Consider the following 27,003-nt stretch of genomic DNA (forward strand, 5'->3'; position numbering starts at 1 on the left):
GACAACTTCTTTCAACAAATGCTTGGCTTCAAATAAAAGACCACCTTTGTTCAATGTTTTGTGTTATTTTTTTTTGTACTGAGTCCTGAACAATTTGCTCTTACTCATCTCAAATCTTCAGACAAGAACAGTGTTCTTGTCTGGAGAATCCCAGGGACGGCGGAGCCTGGTGGGCTGCCGTCTATGGGGTCACACAGAGTCGGACATGACTGAAGCAACTTAGCAGCAGCAGCATCTCAAATCTTTCTTCCTGAGCTATTGATAATTTTCCTGGTTTTAATTTTCTTTTTTAAAAAATGTTTATTTATTTACTTGGCTGTGTTGGGATCTTTGACGTGGGATCAGTAGCAGTGGTGCTCAGGCTTAGTTACCCCACAGCATGTGGGATCTCAGCTCCCCGACCAGGGATCGAACTTGAGTCCCCTGCATTGCAAGGCAGATTCTTAACCACTGGACCACCAGGGAAGTCCCCTTGTTTTAACCTTTTAAACCTGGTTTTTGACCTCTTCTTGCTCTTTGCATTTAGCTTTGAATTCAAGACCATCTTTAGCAGTGGGAAAGAGGATAGATTTTGAAGACAGCCTTCCTGAATTCAAATCCTGACACTACCATTTACTAACAGTATGACCCTGGGCAAGCCATTTTAATTCTCTAAACCTCAATGTTCTTAACTGAAAAATGGTGCTCATAATGGCACCTACCTCCTGGAATTGTTGAGAAGACAAAATGCTTCATATGCAAAACAAATAAACAATGCCTGACACTGTAGCATTGCTATAAGTGTCAACAACTGTGAGGCGCTTTTTCTGCCACCTCTATGGCCACGTGGATACTTTAGTCAACCTGGGGCAGTTCATTCTCTCAATGCTGTTCCACTCCCAGGTTCTTTAATCTGATGACCAAGGCCAGGCTCACTCCAGCAGACAGTGAAGAGAGCATACACTGCTGTTAAACAGACACTCTGTGCCTAATGCTGAGTGAGGCATGTCTTAGGGCTTCCCTGGTGGCTCAGATGGTAAAGAAGTTGCCTGCAATGCAGGAGACCTGGGTTTGATCCCTGGGTCAAGAAGATCCTGTGGAGAAGGGAATGGCAACCTACTCCAGTATTCTTGCCTTGAGAATTCCATGGACAGAGGAGCCTGGTAGGTTATAGTCTATGGGGTCACGAAAAGTCAAACATAATTGAGCGACTAACACACACATACACATATGACCTTCTTATCCCAGTGATTAATTTCTTGTTGGCTTCAGCTTAAATCTAAATTGAGTTCCATACAGCTTTAGTTAAATTAAATATAACAAGAACTTTTCTCCTTTTTACCTGGTTTCCTATGAGATATAATAATAACTGCAGAGCAAAGCTCACTAATAAACTGTTACATGTCTTACATGTCCACTCTTGGTCTCACACTTGACAGCATACCAAGAAAGCAAGATTCACTCGATCAACTAATATTTATGTGATATGGATCCTGTATTTAGAAAGTTAATACCAATTCTTAAGACAAGAATTGTCTTAACATATATGACACTATCAAAGAACAATACAAAATATATAATTAAGTGCCAAACCAGGTAAATGGTACTGATTATAAATACAGACATTCTGAAAGGGGCTTATTAGGCAGTGGGTCATTGTAATTCACTTATTTACTCAAAAAAACACTCATTGAGCATTATCTAAGCCTCAAGTTCTATAGTAGGCTTTGGACCTGGGTAGAGAACATTGTGATCTTTCTTTCTTACAGTCCTGCATGGGATAATAGCCATACAGTTGCGGGAGCTGATTCATCTAAGACGATCATGGTAAACTCTTTCATCTTGACTGTGACTTATTCTTCACTGGCCATAGAGACTAAGAAGGTTGTTTGGAGGCTTCTGGAAAAGCTCTTCCTTGGTCTGAAGAAACCATCACAGGAAGGGCATACATGTGCGCTAAGCTGCTTCAGTTGTGTCCTACTCTTTGTGACCCTTTGGACTGCAGGTCACCAGGCTCCTTTGTTCATGGGATACTCCAGGCAAGAATATTGGAGTAGGTTGGGCTGCCATGCCCCCCTCCAGGGGATCTTCCTGATCCAAGGATTGAACCCATGTCTCCTTCGACTCCTGTTTTACAGGCGATTATTTACCACTGAGCCATCAGGAAGACCTATTTCTTTGGTTATGGCCACATATGGATGTGAAGTTCATAACTGCTGCCCACATCTTGCCACCAGCTTAATGACAGGAAAGCCAAGGGTCAAAAGAGTGACAGGGAAACAGGGCAGTATCACCAGATTAACCCAGCTTTCTGTTCTGTATCTGGGTTTCCAGTTATGTAATGTAGTACATAAGTTTAAGGTTGAGGAATCTAACTCAGAATAAATGAAGATAAATAAGATATGAACAACCTTCAAAGAGCTCACAGCCAAGCCTTAACATGAAATCATACAGCACTGCAATTTATTAGTTGAGTAGAAGAATATTCCAGAAATAAAGGCAGATCAGAAGAAGGAGGAGTTGGCAAAGATGTAAGAGAGGTAGATTCACCAATTTTCATTAGTCCTTGAAGGGCAGTCAAGGAATGATGGTTAAACAATGAGAAACTGGCAATATACCCAACCTATCCCTACAGAACTTGGCTTAATTCTCATGTCTTCATCAATTTTTGTCATTATTCCAGACATCTTAAAGGAAGGAAAAGAGTACATCTTCCTAGCATTGAGTTAATGTGCTAAATATGTAACTTCACATTGATTCCTGTTCCTGAAATCAGCCTAGAAGTTTCTCTCTTAAAGGCTCTTTTGATCTCTGAGGATGTGACTGGCTACACAATTATAAAAAATCAGAACACATTACCCAGTGTGCCTAGTTCTTGGTAATTATGACACATAAAAAAAAAATTCTCCTTCTTTGATATCATTAGATGATACTGACACGTTCAGCCACCTTTCTATATGGAAAAAGTGTTTTCTGTTGGTTAAAAAAAGCCAGATATCCATGGACTAGACTTGTCATCATTTATTTTACAGATAGTTCAGGTTTCACTGTGTACCTGTAACACTGGGGAATTACAAACCAGATTTTGAAAACAGCATTAGAGTCTTGCTATGGTCATGTTAGGAGAGTACATAGTATGGAAGCTTTGGTTAGTTCAGATACTCAAATCGACTTCCATTTTTCTTCAATTTTTATTGAAGTCATTCCTTGTAGGCGTGCCTCTCTGCTAGTATTAACCTGAGGATGCCTCTCAGGAGGCTGCTCAGTTCCCCAGAACTAGCTACCAGTTCCCTTTATATGGTCTGATATGCTAGGAAATAAATGTATAGATATTAAGAAACCAGATTTCAGAATTAGACTGACTTGGGTTTAAACCCTAGTTTTATAGCTTATTTGCTATGCTACTTAATCTTCCTGAGTCACTGTGTAAACGAATACTGACTAAGAATTAAATAAAATAATGTAGGCAAGGTTCTTAAAATCATGCCTGACATACAATGACTTTCAACAAATTTATAGAGCTGGAGACATAAAGCAGACACAGGTCTCATGTAATAAATGTCTAATAAATAATAGCCACTGTTATTTTTTCTCGTATTTTTAATAACACCTATTCCTCTCCCATGATACATCCATTCTCAAATGCTCAGAGAGAAAAAGTAATTCTATATTTCGAGTTCGCCTTCTGTACTCCCCGTACCTCATACCTACTTCAATATAAGTCACACTGGCTCCACTGTGATGTTTTTAGAACGCATCCTCTTCTCTCTACGTCTCTTGCTACCACCTGGCCCAGGTCACTATCATGCCAGTTCTAGCCCTTCAGCTGAATTTACCACCATCTTGGCCAGTTACAAGTGCTGAGGTAGTTAGCAATGGGATTCTCTGTGGTGTCCTTCAAGAAATGCACTAGCCCCATACACATGAAATTAAATATTAACTCTTCTGATGATGATCTGTGTGTTGTCTACTTTTTAGAGCATCTTGGTCCCTCCTTACCATCATGTTCTAGACACAGAAAGTTTCCTTCTGCTCCTTAAACAAACCCAAAGTCTTTGCCCTTATTTTTCACTCTCTCCTATGTCCTCATATAGTTGGTCCCTATCCTAATTAGAAAATCAGCTCAAATGGACTTTCTCAGACAGGCTGTTCTAGACTTCCATGATCAGTTTCAAACATAACATCCTATTTTATCTTTTTCACAATATGAAATGAGCTTGTCTATTTGTTCACCTGTCTATCGGTTCTATAGATCCCAGAATGTAACCTCTGTGAGGGCAGGCACCTTATCTGCCCTGTCAGTTGCTACATATTTTATGCCTTAAAAGAGTATGTGGCATATAGTAGGAGCAGAATGAATACTGTTGTTGTTTAGTCACTAAGTCGTGTCTGACACTTTTGGAATCCCATGGACTGTAGCCCACCAGGCTCCTCTGGCCATGGAATTTCCCAGGCAAGAAAACTGAAGTGGGTTGCCATTTCCTTCTCTAGCAATCTTGCCAACCCAGGGATGGAACCTGTGTCTCCTGCACTGTCAGGCAGATTCTTTACCACTGAGCCACCAGGGAAACCCATAATGAATATTAGTAACAGCATAATACTAAGATTCCAAATGCTGTTTCACTTTATTAACGATTTTCCCAAGTCATTTCACTTCTTATCAGAGGGGCATTTAGCCCCTGAATATCATGAGTTGAAAAAACCATGGGAACCTTAGAAAGAAGCTATGTTGTACTTCATTTAAAGATAAGGAAATGGAGACTCAGAGATGAGATGGGGTTTACAGAATTAGTGCCAGAACCTGGACAAGAGCCCAGAGCTCCTAAGGTCCAGACATGTGCCCATTATATTGCCCTTCCCATAATATTGATCTCCTGGACTCATACTTCCTCTGACCTCTAGACTGGCAGGAAGAGATCAATAAAGTTTGAAATCACACCAGCCATTTCACAGGAATTACACAGGCACTGGGGTGAGGATGAGAACTATGCTACTATAGCCAAGGAAAGAAGAGACAGAATCAGAGAAAGTACTAGACCACAGAATCCCACCCCCCAGAAAATTCCTTCTCAGATGCCATGAACTATAGATTAGGAGCTATAAGCTGTCAATATTGGTGGTTTGCACTAAACTCTGTTCTAAGATTATGGAATCTCAGCAAGGAAAGAGACCTCTGTGGTTCATCCAACCCCACTCAGATGCTTTCACCATTTACAATATGTCTGCCGAGAAGTCATCAGCCTTATGTTAAACATCTATGGCACTGGATACTCATTGCCTCCTCAGGAGGCTCATTCTGTCTTCCAACAGCTTTGACTAGATGAACATTCTTCATTCAACCAAGCTACAAGTCTACTTCTCTCAATTCTATTCAATTCTATTGATTCTAGTTTGGCCATTTTTGAATATCTAAAAGCAGCCGTCACAGCATTCCTGAGTTTGGCCAGTTCATGTGGAATGATCATGCATTGACACAGAGGATTTTCTTATGGATCACTCCCTCTCTACACAGTTAAGTGGAATGACATTCTTCACAAAGTAGGGCTTCAGGTATAGGGTAAACAGCTTAGAAGCCAGAACTTTCCTTGCTCCAGAGATTATATCTGTGGGTGTAACTAAAGCTTTCTGTCCATGAGTGCTCACAGCCACCCCCACTCCACCTCCAGCCCCTTAAAAATAATCCTGCTATGCCTGTTCAGTTCTCACTCCTTCTCAATTCTACTAAGAAAGGATTTTTTGCTTACTGAGAGAGAAGCTAAGTTGACCTACATAATAAAGTGATAGAAAAAGGGGTGAGGAGATGAGAGATCAAAAAACTTTGAAGCCTAGTTATCAAGGAAGAGTCTTTTTTGGAGTTGAGGTTATAAAGAAAGAGATATTGAGGCAGCTACAGGGTGTAAGTGAATGGGAGAAAAAAAGGAAAAGTGATGCTACAAAGTGTCAAGGTGGCTTAGTAATGACATTCTCTTTGATCTTCTCCAAGAAATGCAAATAGGAGATTTCTATTGCTTTTAAGTGCCTTTAGTTTAGGACTGAGTTTCCCTGGATGTGACACACAACTCTTTGACTAGAGCACATGCATTCCTGAATTTATTAGGTTACATGCACTAAGTCAATCCTCTAACAATTATTAACGATTTTTATTCAGAGTGATTTACCTTATGCCATGAACGATGCTGAGGACTTCATCTTCTTATCTCACTTCATTCTTACAGCACCCCTTTGAGGTATAGGCCATTATAATTCTCATTTTTCAGAGGAGGCTATAAAACAGAGAGAGGTAAAATAAATATTCCACAGACACAAGGAAGTAATGATACAGCTTTCAGACCCATATTTTCTAACTCTAAATCCCATACTTTATCTCTTATGGTAACCTCAGCAGAATGGCCTCCATGACTATTGTTGTTTATTGTTTAGTTGCTCAGTCGTGTCCCACTCTTTGCAACCCCATAGACGCAGCACACCAGGCTCTCTTTCACTATTCACTCTCCCCCAGAGTTTGCTCAGACTCATGTCCATTGAATCAGTGAAGCCATCCAACCATCTCACCCTCTGTTGCCTGCTTCTCCTCCTGCCCGCAATCTTTCCCAGTATCAGGGTGTTTTCCAATGAGTTAGCTCTTTGCATCAGGTGGCCAAATTATTGGAGCTTTGGCTTCAGCATCAGTCCTTCCAATGAACATTCAGGGTTGATTTCCTTTAGGATTGACTGGTTTGATCTCCCTGCTGTCCAAGGGACTCTCAAGAGTCTTCTCCAGCACCACAGTTCAAAAACATCAGTTTTTTGGCCTTCTTTATAGTCCAACTCTCACGTCCATACATGACTACTGGAAAAACCATAGCTTTGACTATACAGACCTTTGTCAGTACAGAACAAAAAAAGAGAAAGAGCCAGAGTGGTGAGTCTGGAATCCATGAATCTTCTGATGCTCCAAGGAGATTATCCTACCTAACACTTGTCCCACAAGTTGACAGTAAAGCACTGATTTAACACTGAAATCAGATGCAAAATCTAATGATGGTTGAGATTTCTGGCACTTTCCTTTGAAAGAGACCAAAACTTTAAAAAACTTTAGTCTCATTACCCACAATGTTGATTATTCAATTTTAGCCCCTGGGTATTTTTTTTTTTTTTTTCCTTGAGCACATCAATTCAGAAACCTTCAAAAACAAAACTGTGCTTACAAAAAGTGTAATTAATAAAGCTAACTCTTTCCTAGCTGACTTTATGGTTTTCGCTAAAATGCAAGCTAAACTGAATTCTGTAATGGACCATCCTTCATAATAATTATAGTCTATTTGTATGCAAATAGCTGAACGGCATCTCTCAATTTCAGACTCTGGCTGTAAACTCACATCAGTTTTGGGTAGATTCTAATTATGCATCTGGTATAATAGGTATTGAATCAGTGAGAAATTCTGACACCAATTTGGAGAGTTTATATTCATTATTCACTATTTGAACCTTGGAATCAAAAGGTAGGTTTTATAATAAAATGTGTTGGGTTGTAGCGTTATTTAGTAACTGTTTAGTCTGTTCAGTAACAGGTTATTTAATTTTCTGAATCACAGTGTCGTAAAAATGGAAATAATAATGACTCCCTCCCAGGATTATTGGATAATTATATAAGATAATGTACACAAAGTACTCGGGATAGTATTTGGATCAATAAATTCTTTTCTGTTCTCCACTGCCAGATCACCTTCATGGTCATTTGGTATTTTGGTAGCCAAATCTTAACAACTTCCTCATAATTCATTGGCTTGATTACAGCCACCCTACAAAAAGATTTCACTCCCTATGACTCCAGCCTAGCCTTTAAAAAAAGAACAAACTTATTTTGTATTGGAGTATAGCTGATTAACAATGGTGTGATAGTTTCAGGTGGACAGCAAAGGGACTCAGCCATACATGTATCTATTCTCCCCCAAACTCCCTTCCCCTTTCATCCAGCCTGCCACATAATATTGAGCAGAGCTTCCTGTGCTACATAGTAAGTCCTTGTTGGTTATCCATTTTAAATATAGAAGTGTGTACATGGCAATCCCAAATGCCGTAATTATCCCTTCCCTCTACCCTCCCCCTGTGGTAACCATAAGTTTGTTCTCCAAGTCTGTGAGTCTGTTTCTGTTTTGTAAATAAGTTAATTTGTATCACTTTTTAGATTTCACATATAAAGGATATCATATGCTATTTCTCCTAATCTGATTTACTTCATTCAGTATGATAATCTCAAGGTCCATCAGTGTTACTACAGCCTAAACTTTAAAAAATTTTTTCCAATTTTTATTTTTTTCAATTTATTTTTAATTGAAGGATAATTGCTTTACAATATTGTGTTGGTTTCTGCCATACATCATCATGAATCAACCATAGGTATACATATGTCCCCTGCCTCTTGAACCTCCCTTCTAGCTCTCACCCCCTCCTATCACCCTAGGTTTTTACAGAGCCCCAGTTTGAGTTCCTGGAGTCACAGAAAATTCTCATTGTTCTGGCTAACCTTTAATGCAAAGATAGAAACAACATCCAACAGGAACAGAGGGAGCAGGAAGCACCATCATAGGGCAGGGCCAAGTAGATTCATACACAAGGTTTGCTCTGGATCTACAACCTGTTCACCTAGTCTCACATGACATCCTCAGGCATGAAATACGCCCATTCAGTCCTGTATGTCTGAGGAGAAGGACCATGGAAGGAAAAACCCATTTATAGGAGACGTTTGGTGGTGATGGTTTAGTCACTAAGTCGTGTCCAACTCTTGAGACCCCATGGGTTGTAGCCCGCAGGCTCCTCTGTCCATGGGATTCACCAGGCAAGAATATTGGAGTGAGTTGCCATTTCCTTCTCCAAGGAGATGCTTATTTTCCATTAATTAAGGGAAATTATTGATACTTTGTTAGTGGGGAGCCCAGATTTGAAAATTGCTCCCAGGACTGTTTGTAAAATCAATTCAGTATTTTAAAACTCAAATGTTATTTGTCTTAACAGACTTGAGAGTGTCATATCTTTTGACATGGTCAGCCATAAAATGTTCCATGGGAACAGAATGAGGCATACTGAGGGGAATGGGTAGAGGAAAACTGTCATCATTTATGTCCAGAGGGGCACAGTAAATGCCTGGGACAAAGTCAGCTTCAGAGAACACAAGAACATTCACCCCAATGGATGGAAGATACTTATGTTATTGTTGACCCTGTAGTGTGATTAAAGGAGGTCATCAGGATAAGCAGCTCTTGACTTGAACCCAGGCTCTGCCCTGGATTCTCTGGGTAAGGTTGGGTAAGTTACTGACCTTGCTAAACCTCAGATTCTTTGTCTATGAAATGTGAAATATAGTATTAATTTTACTATGGAGAATATTTGGATCAATGTCTCACACATGGTAAGTGTTCAATAAATAATAGCTATTGTTAGTGTTATTTTGTTGTCAGTTGTTCATGTGTTAGCAACTCCTATATGCTAGGTCCTCCAATGTGTTTGTCTATTTCCTCCAGGATATAACACCCTGCCGTGTTATTAACATTTTATAAATGAGAAAATGGACCCATGTGCTTAAATGCCACAGAGTTAAGAAAACGCTGAGCGGAAACTGGAAGCTAGGTCTGGCTAATTTCAAAGCTCACCTTGTTTCCGTCACCTAAACATCCCCTGTGGAAATGAAAAACCTCACTAATAAGGTGCAGGCTGTATAATTAGAAAGCCTCTGATACATGAAAGAAAGAGGAAAGAGGACAGATACCCTTACAGGTGTATGTAAAATTCAGTGGAAAAAATCATGTTTAAAGATCTAGACCAACAAGGTGACGACAGGCCTATCTTCAAGGACATCAGAAAGGTGGATCCCAACCCTTGAGGGCTCAAGGCAACAAGACCAGACTCAGACCACAGCTGGGTTAGATGCCAGGGTGGGTGGTACTAGGTGACCTCACAGCCCACTAGAGTTCTTAAAATCTCTGTTGACAGCAGGAAGAATTAGGTTCAGGGTATGGGGTGGCCCCAGCTGAGCTGCACATGGGGCTCAAATAATTCCAACTGTGGGGAGGAACAGACATGAAGCAGGAAATCAGGCAAGTCCTGATGACATCAACCAGTTGATCGGCACTTTTTTTTTTAACTTTGTAAACATTTCCCTGAGATTGTGCAGACACAGTCTTAAACCTGTCAATTCTAGAGGCTCCAGATTTATACATGCACCATGCACTGTAATTCTCTAAGTACAAGACTGCAAAATGCTGTTTCTTTCTCATTATAGCCATCCACTGTTCAGTGCCCTTGGTTTTAATGACAGCCACTGCTTTAGCCTCTTCAAATCAGCAGGTAACTTCTCCATGAGCATTGGCAATTCTGAAATTTATGTAACATTCCTTGGCCTCTGACTTGCATCTGTGATCCATGACTTCAGGGTCTATACAGAGTCAGCACATATGTGGAAGAGGTTAAGTCACAATCCTAACCATGTCTTGGCCTGACATCACTAATCAATCATAGCACTTCTTTCAATCTGGCCTAGAAAATCCTCACTATCATGCCCTAAGTGGTCAATATCAATAGATTAGATTTAGTATATGATAAAACTTACTGACCAGAGAGACCTAGTGGTCTACCTTTCAACGAGTCACTTGATTAAAAATAAAGCTAATGACAGAAGCTTTAAATTGACCTCCTTGCTTAATTACGTAAATAAATGCCCAAAGTAGGGCTTCCCTGTTAGCTCAGGAAGTAAAGAGTCTGCCTGCAATGAGGGAGACCCAGGTTCGATCCCTAGGTCAGGAAGATCCCCTGGAGAAGGGAACAGCAACCCACCCCAGTATTCTTGACTGGAGAATTCCATGGACAGAGGAGCCTGAACAGCTACAGTTCATGGGGTTGCAAAGAATCCAACATGACTGAGTGACTAACACTTTCACTTCGATTCATGCCCAAAGTACACTGGAGTCTCATGACAGATTAAAAAAACAAAAACAAACCAAAAAAGTCTCCAAATCTTGTGATACAAGAAGGAATAACGAGTACTAGATTATCTCTCTAGCCATCTTTGAGTCCACCTATGTGAGTACTCACTACATGCTGGCTATACCTAAGAATTTTACATATGTTTTCTTATTTAATATTCACAGTAGATTAAGTAGGTTCTCATTATGCCTTTTTACAGGTGAAGAATGGAACAGTAAAGAAGTTAAATAACTTTGTGAAGGTCATGCAAAGTCATCAGAGTTGCAATGAGATTCAAAACTAGATCCACCTACCTATATGATCAGAGTCTTACCCTCTGTATTTGATACTTGCTCAACTGTGAAGTCAAAATAAAAACAGAAAGCTAAGTTGGCAAACAACTCAGTTGGCCGTAGAATATTCTTAAGGCAAGTGACACTCCCTTAAGGCTTCACATGAATCTGCCATCTTGGAGACCAGAGGATAATATAGAGTCATGGCACCATAGGACAGTCCCTCTCCACAATCCCAGTGGGATCAGGACATCAGAAAACATTCCCTTGGGAAATGTCCTTATAGCAGTTGACTAAAAGATGAAAGAAAGATTACCTGGGTAAATAGCCCATTGATTCCCTCTGCTCTGTCAGGTTCACTGATTTAACAGAACATGTCTGTCCTCCACAGCAGTGTGCACAGCAGGCTCTCACAGCCTCAATGGATGTCTTTGATGTGGGAGGGAGGTTGAGTTATGACAGTCAATGCCAACCCATCAATTACAGTGTAGACATCAACACCAAAGGCCTTGTTCTTCCTGAGATCTGTTTTGGCCACCACCCTCTCCTTTCCTTGGCCCTTGGGTGGTTCCAGAGAGCATAGGAGCAGAGCCCAAGCCCCAGAGGGAAACACCTCTGAACAGCAATTTAATCTCCCAAATCTTCCACTTGCAGTGAGAAAATCATGGCCACCCTAGCATGAGTTCCCTCAACTTCTCTCCATCTCTCAGATTTTCTCTAGTATCGTTTTCTCTTCCTCTGCTGTGCTTTCAAAGGGGAAGTGTCTATACTGACCAACAGTACTGCCCCTTCCGGCAACTTCTGCATGTCTCCTGAGATTTTGCTCCCTTGGTTATCCTCTCCCCATCTTAAAGAGAAGAGAGATAACATAGGCAGCTATAATTCTCCTTTAGACTCAAAAATCTACCTTCCTTTGAGTCTGCTATGCTATTAATAAGATTTGGTTTTTTGTGTTTTTTTTTTTTTTTTTTTACAACATCAGGACACATCTGACATCAAATATGTAGGGTTTTTTCCACAACAACAACCAATTCTCAGTTTACCAATTGGGTGTACAATGACTCAACTCAATTCTGACACTAACTAACTGGAGTTAGACTCCATAAGTTAAAGGGCTCAGTCTCACATGGCTGCCCACACTTCAGATGCCAATCGCAAGGCCAGGTCTCCTGTACTTCTGATCAACCAGCTATAAATCAGGGGTTCCCATGACACTCCCTTTGGGCTCAAAAATTTGCTAGAACAGCTCACAGATTTCAGGGAAACACTTTACTTACTAGTACTGGTTCATTATAGAAGCTAATAGAAAGGATACAAGTCAGCAGCCAGATGAAGAGGTACAAGGTCCAGAAGGATCTCAAGTGTAGGAGATCCTTCTGTTTCTATCTGTTTCTATCGAGTTTGGGGTATGCCACCCTCTTGGCACATGGATGCGTTTCATCAAACAGAAATTCTGAGGGCCCTTTTCTTTAGAGCTTTTATGGGGGTTCCGTTTTATAAATATGGTTGATTAAATCATTGATCATTGGTTGTTAACTCGATCTCCAGCCCCTCCTTCTTGAGAGGTCAGAGGGTAGGACTGAAAGTCTGTGCCCTTTGCTCACATGGTTGGTTCCTTTGGCAACCAGCCCTCCACCCGAAGCTACCTGGAAGCCCACCAAGAGTGACCTCATCAGCGTAAACTCGTTGTATTTCTAAAAGCTTATTAAAAATAACAGGAACTGGTGGTCCATTGGAACTTCCCTGGTGGTCCAGTGGCTAAGACTCTGTGCTCCCAATGCAGGGGGGCCCAGGGTTCAATTCCTGGTCAGGGAACTGGATCCCACATGCAAGTAAGAGCTCACATGCTGCATCTAAAGAGTCTGGCTGCCAAAAGTTAAGATCCAGCACAGTCAAAAAAAAAAAAAGATAGCAAAGGAATCTTGTCACTCTTCCTGTCACCCAGAAACTCAAAGGGTTTAGAAGTTCTATGCCAGAAACTGGGGAGGAAGACCAAATGTGCATTTCTTATATCACAATATCACATCCACCATTGCCTGACCGCTTTCTTCCTCTTCCCACCAGCATTCTTGCAAGAGTAGTCTGTACCCACCAGCCTTTACTTAATCACACCCTGTGCTCTATTACACACTGTAACATCACCTCTGTAATCGTAACTCTGAGAGAAATGACGTCTTGTTGTTCGTCCATATGGATGTTTGTATCAGACTGCACAATGAGGACTTGAGGACTTCTGTTTGTGAGTGACGTGACCTTGGAAAGGGCAGGAATGCACTGGCTAGAATATCATCAGTGATCTATATGACTGTCCATCTGTCTCATTTCTATAGCTATATGCCAACAGGGAAACCGGGCTGCATATCACTCTGGCCTCACATTTTTTCATTGTGTTTAGCAGTTTGCTGGAAAAATCTAGAGAAAGGACAAAATTGGCCTGCCTTGAGTGACATGGCCACCTCCAGAGCCATTCACTATGGTAGGGGAAGCTATGGCAGTTGGGGAAGCCTAGGGTCCTGGGTCTACAGGGTTGGCTAGAGTGGAGTAGTGTCTGTGCTAGAGGAAGCTGAGAAACACACACACAGCTGCTGGGAAAATCATGAACTGTACAGCCACTATGATCTGTGTCTAATAAGTAGACTTCTGGGCTTCTCAGATGGCAGTGGTAAAGAATCTGCCTGCCAATGCAGGAGATGCGGGTTCAATTCCTGGGTTGGGAAGGTCCCCTCGAGGAATAAATGGTAACCCATTCCAGTATTCTTGCCTGGAGAATCCCACGGACAGAGGAGCCTGGCGGGCTATAGTCCACGTGGTCTCAAAGAGGTGGACATGACTGAGCACAGCACAAGCAGATTTCTATGTAATGCTGAGAATGGTGTAGAATAAAACAATAGATGGTCATCATCAAAATCATACAGTCATTAAGGCTGAGCAGATATATTAAGCTGTTCTTGCATTTCAAACCCCATAGGTAGTTAAAACCTTGGCTCAAATGGACCTCGCAAGTATATAGTGCCTGAGCTGTGTGTTTGGAAGGTACACCTGGAGGGCCCGTGTCTCCGGATATAAATTCCAGCTAGTTGCTTTTTTGCCTCTGGAAGGTGTTTTTGGTTTCAAAATCTTTCAATTCAAGCACACGTCTCTACAAGGGAGCTTCCACCACAGTTACAAGTTAATACCATTGGCAAGTGCAGTTGACAAATAACTCTGAAAAAAAAGGCCCTGCAGTATGAGAACCAGAAAACTTCTGGGAAATTGGGGCCGGTGGAAGAGAGGATGAGGAGCTACAGGGGCCATAAGATGTCCCCAGCTTGAACGCAGCACACAGGAGTGTCAGATGGCAGGACAGTGCTTTGAGGTTTTCTAACATCCCAATCAACAGTAGGGAAAACGGAGCTCTGAAAGAAATGTTGAGGACTTGCCAGGTGTGCTACATATTCTCTTGGATTTAGTTCAGTCCCATTTCACAGATGAGAAAACTGAGGCTCAGAGGACTTAAAGGACTCCTCTCCGTCCAAGTTTACCCAGCCAGATAGTAGCAGCTCTGAAATTTTCTCCCAGATCTAGCCACTTGGCTCCAAGGCACCGAAGAAGGATAGTTAATAAATAGGAAAATATGTATCAGAAACTGTGCTTTTTGACTTCCAGGCCAGTGCTCTTTCTACAGAGCATACTGCCTTGCTTTTGCGTCCCATGTTGAACAAAACGTTTTCACAAGAGTAACATTCTTTATTCTCTGCCTACAAAGGTAGGCAGGAGGTGCGTGATTTTCCCTGCTGAACGGCTCAACTCAAGGGACCTGGGCTCTGAAAGGATAAATGTAGCCCAGTAAGGATGTCATGCTAAGTCCCGCAAGGCTGGGACCCCTGGGAACACCTTGATTTTGGTCATCAGGCTCCCACCATCCAGCTGATCCGAGAACCAGTTGCGCCACCGTGCTGGTTGTTTTTGAGTGGATTCATCTCTCCCTGTTTTCAGCTTCAATTCCTCCTGACTGTTTTATATTCTAAGCCCTGCCCTGATTTTCAGTTTCTCATAAAGAGAAGTTGTTACATTAGAACTGAGTGAGTCTGTCTGCCTCGTTCCTCATCTCAGACTGTACTTTTACATTATCAAGGAAATTAAAAGCCATACATTATGTATACATGCACTACAGAAACTCATCTGAAATTCTGTTCAGCGCACATTTGCAGAACTTTTGCTGATTCAATAAACACCACCTTTACTAATCAGGTATAAATCAGCACTGTGCTATGAGGAAGAGTTTAGGCCCGGCTGACTGGACAGGGTCTGTTTTGCAATTTGTCAAGTTTCCAGTTATCTCTTAGTCTCTTCATCAGAGCAGGTGGAGGAGGGCGAGCTGAGTCTCAGGAGGCAAGGTGCCCTGTGGGACTCTTGGCCTGTGTCACACCGCAAGAAGAAGGGGGAGACAACCCTCCTAGGGTGGTGACCATATCAACCACAGAGTAACCACAGTAATAGCAACACTATAGATACCTAGGGCCAGCCTCCTGGGCATGCAACCCATATAGTTGGACCCATAAAGGGCTGAGAAGGGCCCTTGGGTTAATATTCGGTTGTCATCATCTTGAAATTCTTCATAATTTTTTTGAACCAGGGGCTTTGCACTTTCATTTTATGCTGGGCTTCACAATTACGCAGTCAGTTTTACCAATAGCTACCATTTAGTGGACATTTTCTCCAAGTCAGACATGGAGCTGTTTCTCTTGCATTACATAACAACCATTATAATATTCAGTTATTCAACAAATATGGAACTGCCCTTTAGGTGCCAGGTACTGTGTGAAGTCCTGAAAATATCAAATATCAAGGAGCGACATGGTTCCTGCCTTCACAGAACATACATTCTAAACAAGATGTGCATGCTAAGTTGCTTTAGTTGTGTCTGACTCTTTGTGACCCCATGGACTGTAGAACACCAGGCTCCTCTGTCCACGGGATTCTCCAGCAAGAATACTGGAGTGGGTTGCCGTTTCCTTCTCCAGGGGATCTTCCCAACCCAGGGACCTAACCTGCATCCCTTAAGTCTCCTGCACTGGTAGGCAGGTTGTTTACCACTAGCACCACCTAGGAAGCCCTCTAAACAAGACAGACACTAGTAACTTCAAGTTGTAGTAACTGTGATCATGGAGAAACTTAATAAACTGAGGTCAGTGTAATAGGAAGGATGCATGTGAAGTCAGATAACCAGGAAAGGCCTTTCTGAGAGTCTAAGAAGCAAGAACTCTTATATCCATTTTACAGATGAGGAAAGGGAATCTCAGTAGAGTAGGTGACTTAGCCATGGTCACAGAGTCAGATGACAGCAGAGCCAAGGTTTGAAGTCAAGTATGTCCTCCTCAGTGGCCAGTGTTCCAGAACAAAGCCTCTCAAACTTTAATATGCATAGAAATCACTGGATATTCAATTGACATGGGGTAGGGCTAATCCTGCCCAGAACCACACTTGGAGATTAAGATCTTAAATGTCTGTGCTTGAGGAATGTGGTTGGGAGGAGCCGCCACACAGACTCACAGGCACTGCGATGTGGAGAATCTGCTCTCATCAGAGGAAGTCTGAAGGGATTTGATGCCGATGGACAGGCTCAGGGGGACAGAGCAGGAACTCAGGGGCTGCAGAACCTCAAACATTTCATGATTCTGCCGAAACATTGGGGAAAAAACTGAAAACATTACCAGCACAGTTTCTGACCAAGAACTTAGAAGGAAAGAACTAACCAACAGAAAAGAAAGTTTCCCCTCCTCTACCAACTGTGTAGACTAGACCCCCAAGTCCAGGTGTATCACTTCGAATGCTAAGAAAAGTTTCTTTACGTCCATCCTCAATCTCTCCCACTGAGCCTGAAGCTCATTTTCTTTTGCAAAGTTCTCTATGAAGATAGAGCCTGTCCAGTTAACATTTCCCCACATTCAAGTTAGCTTCAAGCCATTCTTGAGTTTCTAAATTCTAATTCAAATACCTCACTCCCATTTATTTTTGTCCTTATAGGAATATAAGAGTCATTTTTAAAAATTGCTATAATAATTTTTTCTGACTCGTCAACAGTTTTTATGAGCCAAATATGACATTATAAGATCTGACTAATTCACAGCAAAAATAACTACCTCGCAGCCCTCGTAGAACATATTCCATTTATTTCCCCACAATGTATTAAAGGTGTGGTCAACTCTAAATGCTGGATCTGTATCTACTGGACATGTATGCACTGAGTCTCTCTGTTCTGTGCCACTTGACTGTTTGGTTCATAACTGAAACTGTGATGATAAATACAGTAACTGGAGCACAGCAGGTGATTAATAAATATTTGTTGAATAAATGTGTAAGCAACTTTGAGCTAGTTTCCACTGAACTATGCCCTGTATTTAAGGAGTACTTCTCTTTCAGATTATTAGGAATCTTCCTGAAGGAGGAAGTGATTTCACTTAGAGCAAAAATGTGGACATATTAGAGAACTGTTGGTGGCATCTAATAAATATTTTTCATGTGTAGAGGCTTCCCTGGTGGCTCAGGTGGTAAAGAATCTGCCTGCCAATTCAGGTGACTCAGGTTCGATCCCTGGGTTGGGAAGATCTCTTGGAGAAGGGAACGGCTACCCACTCCAGTATTCTTGCCCAGTGAATTCCATGGACAGAGGATCCTGGCGGGCTACAGTCCACGGGGTTGCAAAGAGTTGGACATGATTGAGTGACTAACACTTTCACACTTAGTGGTTGACCAAAGAAAGTACAGACCCTTTACTTTCTGAGAAGCTGTGGAATAAAGAGAGACTGTGAAAGAGGGAATCAGGCAGCCAAGCTTCCAGTCTTGGCCTGACTCCAAACTAGCTGTGTGTTCTTAGAGAATTTATTAGACCTTGCTGGGCTTTAGTAATCTTGGCCAAGAAATGACAGGGTGTAACTAGGTGATCTCTAAGGATCTCTTTAGTACTAGCAATCTGTGAGTCCAATCTGTGAACCCTTGGATTGGAGTCTGAAAATAGAAACCAAGGCCAAAAGGAAAAGATTTGTATAGAAATACAAGTATCCATAACAAAGGCTCCCTGGACAAAAACAGCTCTCACTGTTTACCCTGGAGTCCTATTTCCCACCATGTGGTTATTGCAATGGTCTTTATAAATGCAGTTTCCTGTTTCACCATTTTTTGTCGTTGTTGTTGTTCTTTAGAAATGCCTAGATACATGCCGTGTTCTGTCACATCATTTGGTTCAGCCTTGGAGCCTTGTTTGGCTGCAAAGTTCACAGTTCTCCTGGTGGTGTATTTGATCTGCCCTCAAAATTCCCGTCGACTTTGTGCGTTCACTGCCAGATCAGGCCCATTTAGCCCACACAAGCATCTGACACAAAGTTAGGTAATTAAACACCCTGTGGGTACAACTCTCTTCTCCAAGATATTCTCTCCCCAAATCCCAGCTCCCCTTCTCATTCAGATAAACTACTCCTTCCCAGGGGCCAGCTACTTCACTTGTACCTGGGATATGGGTGCAGATTTCGACTCCAGAGGAGTGACTCAGTGCCATCAGTCAATCTTCATTTTCCTCTGCTCTTTCCTGCCTACCCGTGATCAGGAGCCCATTTCTGCCAAGAGATTTTGTCTTTGCCAGTTTCCAATCCAGAACACAAGCTCCCCACAGGTACCTAACGTGCCATCTGCATGTTAGCGAATATCATCCCTGCATTCAGCCGGAATCAAGGGCTTTTCTCTCAGCATCTGGAATTGGTACGTCTGCTGGGGGCACTGGCAGAGCAAACTAAGAGCAGAAAAAAAAACAGCATCTGTGAAATGGGATTATCTGGGGAAAGAGGCCGAGGAGCTTTGGAAAAAGCAAAGGAGAAAACTCTGGCTGTGTGAGAGAAACATGGATTGTGGATTGTGATCGTCAACGTGCCTAGCAACATGCTGAATGTTTTAATAATGCCATCTAATCACCTCAATGATTCCCTGTAAATTATAATTTACAGATGGAAGAAGTGAGGCTAGGAGAGAAAAGAGAACAGGCCCAAAGTCAAGTTACTGATAAGCGGGTTTAAACCTAGGCCAGCTTACCTTCAACATTCATGTTCTTTCCTTTTTTCATCAAACTGCTATGGGTGCAGAAGAAAGAGTGTGAGGACAAGGCAGAAGAGGAGAAGGAGGTTCAGGAGAGGAGAGAAGAAGAAAACAGGAAGGAAGGAAAGAATGGAAGGACTGCTACAGCTGCCTCAAGTGCACCCAGTGGGTGTCATTCATGCCAGAAACCACTAACCCCACACTTTGCAATTCGGTTCCAGAAGAGCAATAGTCATTATGTATAAGTCTGTGAAGCGTCTTTCTTCATCAGGCCTCTGCTTGCGGCATTTGCCAAGTTTGGACAAGTGTCTTCACATCACCTATGACCTACTTCATAGCTCATGTTTGGGGTAGAGGTGACCCATTCTTAGCTTCTACCTATGGATAGGGACTGCTATCTATCACTGTATAAGTAAGCACCCCAAATGTAGTAGCTTACAACAACAACATTATTTTCTTCTTATTTCTCATGGTTCTGAGGGCTATTTGGGTTGAGCTGAGCAGTCTTTGCTCAGCTTGCTCACGTGGCTGCATCAGAGAGAGGCTGGTACTGAATCAAAGCTTCCTCACTTGCATGTCTGGTAGTTGGCGCTGTGATTGGAGACCTCACCTGGGACTGTGTACCAGAACATCTCCATGTGACCTCTCCCTGTGGCTGCTGCTTCCTCACAGACAGGGCTGCTTCCAATAGCGAGCATTCCAAGACACCCTAGTGCAAGCTGCGCTGATTTTTAGGACATAGCATCGAATGACTCAGAGCATCCGTTCTGCCAGAGCCAAAGGCCTACCCAGGTTCATAGGGAGGAAATACAGACCTCACTTCTCAATGCAAGGAGTGGCACTTCACACTATACAAGGGGCAGGATGGGAGATCTTGCTGTGACCATCTCGGAAACTACATTCACCAGAGACTGCCCTCTGACCACAGTTTGCCTCTCTCTCACATACAACATAGATTTATCCTTCTCCTAAGACCATCAAACCTCATGCCATTATGGCATCTGCTCAAAGTCCAGGAGCTAGCAACTAAAAAAGGTTTATCTGTGAGTGCAGTTCCTTCCATGCCTGAATACCATTCCTCAATCTGATGATGTGTGAACTAAAGAGACAAGATACCTGCCCCCTAAAGGCATCATTTATGAAGCATTCACTCCATATTAGGCCTTTCATCCAACATTTAGGTGAGTTATTGGATTTAATCCTCAGCAGTACTGGGAAGTAATATCATCCCTAATTCTAGATGATGAGAATGAAACCCAGAGAGGCCAAGTAACTAAGATCTCACAGCTGCTAAGTGGGTATCTTCAGCTCTCCAATGAGGCTGATTTAACACACATTATACAATATAAATTATAAACACCTGACCATAGACTTAAGCATAATTTATACTCATTAACAGTTCTCAAAGTGCCCACAGATTTCTGGGAGTTCCTGAGACACTTTCAGGGAGTCCAAGAGGTCAAAACTATTTTCATAACAACGTTAAGACTTTACTTGCCCTTTTCACTTGACATTGACCCCCTGATGGTGCAAGAGCAATGGGATCTAAAAGGAATCAGGCCACCCTGAAGAAACAGCTGAGTCAGGGACTAGGGCAAGGTAGGTAGGTACGAAATGAGGTGATAACTTATGCCAGAAAGTAAGAAAGTGCTCAGAAGAATGAAAAGTGAGTGGGACACATTACAAAGACATAGGAAGTAGCTCAGAGGGTTCCCTTTGGCAAGAGCTGGGACAGTTTTAGCAACTAAATAATTAAGTACAAGAATGTATTGTAAACAACTGAAAAAATAAGAATTCATAAATTTATGTCAATAGAAGGTAGAAAGATAAATGATGGATGGATAGGAGATATATGTATGTGTGTGTGTATATATATATATGTGTATATATATATTGTAACCACCATAATAAACATTAGATCAACCAAGAATCATCAATGGATGCTAAATCTCATCAACGGATAAGCAGCAGGATATCTGCATGGTCTTAAAGTATCTCCCCACAGATTATTTATTGTGGTAAAGGAGAAAAATAAAGCACAGTGATTGTACAGAAGATAACTCAGACCACACCCTAACTGGTGATCACCATTAACATTATGACATATGACTAGGGTGGGCTCCGTGATGTGGCTCCTGAGAAGGACACCTATGCAGGATTCTGACCTAGAATGCATAATCGGAATCTAATCATAATAAAACATTAGATGAACAGAAAATAAAGATCTTTTTTCTTTTAAAAAAAGTGTTTTTTTTTTTTAAATGCAGAATGTGGGAATCTGGCCTTTACTCTCAAAAATGTCAATGTCTTAAAAGAACAAAAGTTTGTGGAAGTATATTCCAAAATAAAAGAAGCTGAATAGATAACAGAATTAAACACAATTGTAGGTATTGTGTTTAGTTCTGTTATCTATGACAAAACTGGAATATAATCAATAGAGATATTGTACCAACGTAACTTTATAAAGTTGATCAAAGTACTGGGATTACTCGGGAGAATATCCTTTTAGGAAATGCAGACTGAAATATTTAGGAATAAATGTCAATTATATGTGTAACTTACTCTAAAATGTTTCAGAAAAAAAAAAGAGGGCAAACGGAATAAGGCAAAAAAGGAACAAAATACTAAAATTGGTGAATCAAAATAAAAAATATACAGGTGTTATTTATATTTTTACTTTTTAAATTTTTTGAATTTTAAGGTTATTTCTAGGACTTCCTTGGTGGTCCAGTGGTTAAGAATCTGCCTGACAATGCAGGAGACAAAGGTTCAATCCCGGGTCCAGGAAGATCTCACCTTTCGGAGCAACTAAGCTCGTGAGCCAAAACTGATAAAGTCCCCATGCCCTAGATCCCATGCTCCAAGAGAAGCCACTGCAATGAGAAGCCTGCACACCACAGCTAGAGTAGCCCCCACGCACCACATGCACAGCAACAACCTAGCATAACCAAAAATAGAGAAATAAAGCATCAAACAAATGCTGTGTGACCTTAAAAAAAATTTTTTTTAAATCAATTCTAGGTAAGAAGTGACTCAAAAAAAGCAACAAGTCAAATCACTGGTACTTTTATATAAATTTAAGAAGTGCCACCAAATAATACTAGTAGCCATTGTATCCATTTCTTCACCACCACATACAATTTTAAAAGCCAGTTTCATTTTAAAATGTCATTGATGAAGCAATATGAATTATTAATTTATTAGGCCTTGGCTCCCAAGTACATGTCATTTAAATATTTTTTTATGATGAAATGAGGTGTCCAAACAGTCAATCCTAAAAGAAATCAGTCCTGAATATTCATTGGAAGGACCGATGCTGAAGCTGAAACTCCAATACTTTGGTCACCTGATGTGAAGAGCTGACTCATTTGAAAAGACCCTGATGCCGGGAAAGATGGAAGGCAGGAGGAGAAGGGGATGACAGAGGATGAGATGGTTGGATGACATCACTGACTCGATGGACATGAGTTTGAGTGAGCTCCGGGAGTTGGTGATGGACAGGGAAGCCTGGTGTGCTGCAGTCCACGTGGTCAGAAAGAGTCGGACACGACTGAGCCACTGAGCTGAGCTGAAACATAGTGCTTCTTCTATGCAGAAACACGGTGTTTTGAGTGGAAGCACTTGTGCAGGGGCTTGTGTGTGAGCCATATTGTTCCCCCCCCCCGCACGAAATTCCCTTTGGCCTTGAAAGAATGAAAGATGATTATTCAGACCTAAATATTGGGCACTTTCTCAAAAATGAGTGAAATGAGAATGTCATTTTGGAGACAATAACTAATAATATTTTTTGCTACTAATAAAATTTAAGTTTTCATGTGAAAATTAGATATAGAAAATCTATATAGAAAACATATAGAAATAGAAATATAGAAATAATAGAAAACAGTGACTGCCACTATAAACTTGACAATGTCCCAGTGCTTAAGTATTTTTTGCATGAGATGGTGGTGTTTCTGATCACTATGATTTTGTATACCATCAGTGAAATGTGGGAACATTTGGAAGATCCGCATAACTCAGTTAATCAATATTTCCCAAATGACCAATGCCTGATGATACAAAAGTCATGCATGGGTAAGAGACCCATACAATGTGCAACAGCTACTAATGGATTTTAAAGTATCTGAGCGTGAAAGTTTATTAGCCAGGTTTCAGACTGTAAGAAACTACTACTTGTTAAGTTTTGGTATAATATCAAAGAAGAATTTCTGCAATCATCTAGAAGGCTTTAAAATACTCATCCCCTTTTCTACTTCACATCTTTCTTTCATAAACTTTAACCAAAATAAAATATTACAGGAAAGCAGATGCAAAAACAGGTATGAAAATCTGTCTTCTAGTAATCCAGATATAAAGAAATTAACAAAAAATATAAAAGGGCATCTCTCTTTCTGCTAAGGTTTCTGGTTTTAGAGAATACAACTATCCTCATTTTTAAAATATGCCATTTATAACATAAAGGCATGAAAACATTTTTAAAAGATGTATCAGTTGTAATTTCTAGTAAGATAACTACGTAAAGTAGAGCTCTTTGAGGTCCTCAATAATTTTAAAGAGTAAAAAGGGATCCTGAGATGGTTTTGTGTTCTCAATGGAAAGGGCAGGAAATCAGGTGCCTGTCCTTGCACTTTCGCACCTGAAGCTGACTCTGGAGGCCACCCCTACAGAGGCTTTCATTAACCAATCCACGCAGGCATGTAATCTAAGCTGAGCCAATTGAACTTTCTCTTGAGGAGTTTTAATTGAAGTAAACCCGTGACAGAAGATGTTCATTCTAGTTTTAGAGACTCTTTGGAGTTTCCTGGTTCCTCTCTGTTATAAATCTGATTTCTCCAACCCTCTTTTCTAGCTTATGAAGTGCCTTATAGCAAGAGGAAGCATTTGTTTTGTATTTTTTCCCCCCTCTCTGGGTTTTGGCCAGCAACGGATTTTGTGGCTTGCTACCCAGGTGGCTAAGCGGTAGAGAATCCGCCTGCCAATGCAGGCGATGCAGGAGGCACAGGTTCAGATTTCTGGGTTGGGAAGATCCCCTAGGGTAGGAAATGGCAACCTGCTCCAGTATTCTTGCCTGGAAAAGCCCAAGGACAGAGGAGCCTGGCAGGCTACAGTCCATAGGGTCCCCAAAGAGTCCAACATGGCTTAACCACTAAAACAACAACCCAGAATACTTAGTGATATGTTAATTTCTGGCTTTACCTTGGAAATAACGGCTTCCTTCAAGTTTACTCCGTGCACAAGTTCTGTTCTTAACATTCATTTAGTCCTTTGTGTTCTGATTCTGAAAGCTGTGTTCTCTGCCCCAGGGCGATGACCAAGCGAGTTACAGTCCGCTCCTTCCAGTCAATCCTAAGGAGCGGGATCCAGGCTAACAACAGCCCGCGCTGGGTAGAAACATGGCTGCTAAGACATTTCCTGTTCATCAAGGTTAATTTCCTCTTCACCTGGAGAAGCCCAGGCCATTTTCTGCGTAGCCAATTAAAGCCTGTTGTTCTATTTTTTCATTCTTAATATTTATTTGGACATGATGTGGGATCTTTGCGGGCACGGAGGCTCTTCCTTACAACGCTCAGGTTTCTCTACAGTTGTGGTGCACAGGCTCCCGAATGCCAGCCCAGTAGTTGCAGCGCCAGGGCTTAGTTGCCCCTTGGCATGAGGGATCTTTGTTCCCTGAACAGGAATCAAAACATGTCCCCTGCATTGGAAGGTGGAGGAGTCTTAACTACTGAACCACCAGGGAAGTCACTGTTGTTCTAATTTTAAGTAGGTGGAAACATTTTGAAAAAAAAGAGGCTCTAAAAACAACATCGTGTTTTTGTTATGATTATTGTGTGTGCATGCTCAGTTGTATCCGATTCTTTGCGACCCCAGAGACTGCAGCCCACCAGGCTCCTCTGTCACAGGATTTTCCAGGCAAGAAAACTAAAATGGGTTGCCATTTCCTTCTCCTGACCCAGGGGATCTTCCTGACTCAGGGATCAAACCTGTGCCTCCTGTGTCTCCGGCATTGGTAGGTGGAATCTTATCCACTGAGCCACCTGGGAAGCCCGTTATAATCATTATTACACAGTAAATGGGGAATCAGTGGGACCTCCTGGAATCAGAAAACCAGAATTACTGTTCTAACTTTTTAACTCACTGAAGGCACATCCTTGAGCAAGGACTCGATGATCTCATGAGCTCTTCCAGCTCTAGAGTTATATAATTTAAAGTTCAGCAAAGTATCACTAGCTATCATGTCCCATTCCACACCTCCCTAAACAAAAATCAAGGCCATCTTTTCCTAGAGGTGAGTTTAGTAGTTAATAATAGCATGGGCGACAGGTCCACACAGAGTAACAAACCTGAGCAAAGTGCCTTCACTTCTCTGAGTGTCAATTTTTTTCATCTGAAAAATGGGAATGATAATATCACGGCATTGTTTCGTGGATAATGAGGTAGCATACATAACCCATTTAGTACAGAGCCTGTAACAGAACAAATGCTTAATGAAGGCTATCCACAATTGTAGTTCTGCTACAGCAGAACATAATCTCCACGGATTATAGTCATCCTACCACTGAACATATTTTTGCAGACAGCTTGCTATTTCTTCTTCTGTAACTCAATGCATTTTACCTACAACTCAGAAAGAGTTAGGCTAAATTTATCACTTTGCATAGAATCAGCAAAAACAGTAATAGGATGTACTGTCAGTGAGTAATGGCATATATTTGTAAAGGATCAGAGTTTCTTGCAAAAAAAAAAAAAAAAAAGGAAAGATTCAGAACCCCATCTAGAACTCTTTTGCTGCTGAAAATTGATCTGTTTGCAACTCTTCAGTCCATCACTTCACTGAGGGGTGGCTCATGAAATAAACCAAGAGAGTATCAGGGGCAAAGAGTTCATATTCAAAATAAGCTGCCTCTCAGGATTCGTCTTTCTAGTGCTGGGCTGTATTCCTGTTATGATTTCAGCTGAGTTCCCCCCACCAACATACAATTCATGTATGTGTTAAATCCCTAAGCCCCAGTATTTCAGAATGGGAGCATATCTGGAGATCTTTAAGGGGGTAATTAAATTAAAAAATGAGTTCCTTTGTGACCCCATGGACTGTAGCCCACCAGGCTCCTCTGTCCATGGAATTCTCCAGGCAAGATTACTGGAGTGGGTAGCCATTCCCTTCTCCAGGAGATCTTCCTGACCCGGGGACTGAACCCAGGTTTCCTGCATGGCAGGTGGATTCTTTACCATCTGAGCCACCAGGGAAGCCCAATAAGAGGAAATTTGGACTCAGACATGAACACAGAGGAAAGACCATGTAAAGACAGGAGAAGATGGCTATCTACAAGTCAAAGAGAGAGGTCTCAGAAGAAATCAACTCTGCCAACCAGGCCCTTGATCTTGAACTGCCAGCCTCCAAACTATGATAAAATCAATCTCTGCTGTTTAAGTTAGCCAGTCTGTGATATTTTGTTATGGCAGCCCTAACAAAGTTAATCCCAGACCACACCCAGTTCCACTAGATATTTATTGACAGCTTGCAGAAAACAGCCACACAAGCAGGTCTGGAAGTTCAGTGGATTCCTAGCTCTATCCTTCCTGACACTAAGAAGAGGCTTTGCACAAAAGGTCTCTAGGGCAGAGGCATTATTTCAGCAGAATTTGTCTAGCATCCATTGGAGTCAGGACCAGGGGAATTTAAGAATCAAGAACGTAAAAAGCAGCAGCTGCTTCTCATGTTTGAAGCAAA

General features: G+C 41.6%; 1 long non-coding RNA gene across 1 annotated transcript in view; it reads right to left on the reverse strand.

The window, feature by feature from the left end:
• The window catches only part of LOC145511666 (uncharacterized), a 137,413-nt gene extending 112,410 nt beyond the window's left edge, over positions 1-25,003 (reverse strand). The window contains exons 1-3 of the long non-coding RNA XR_014058038.1: positions 24,471-25,003; positions 16,743-16,867; positions 6,138-6,242 (exon numbers count right to left, since the gene is read on the reverse strand). This is a non-coding gene — a long non-coding RNA (uncharacterized LOC145511666). The remainder of the gene's footprint in view (positions 1-6,137; positions 6,243-16,742; positions 16,868-24,470) is intronic.
• Between the last annotated feature and the right edge of the window lie 2,000 nt (positions 25,004-27,003).

Source organism: Giraffa tippelskirchi, chromosome 6, assembly GCF_054371585.1.
Source record: "Giraffa tippelskirchi isolate mGirTip1 chromosome 6, T2T-mGirTip1v1.2.pri, whole genome shotgun sequence".
Lineage (NCBI taxonomy): Eukaryota > Metazoa > Chordata > Mammalia > Artiodactyla > Giraffidae > Giraffa > Giraffa tippelskirchi.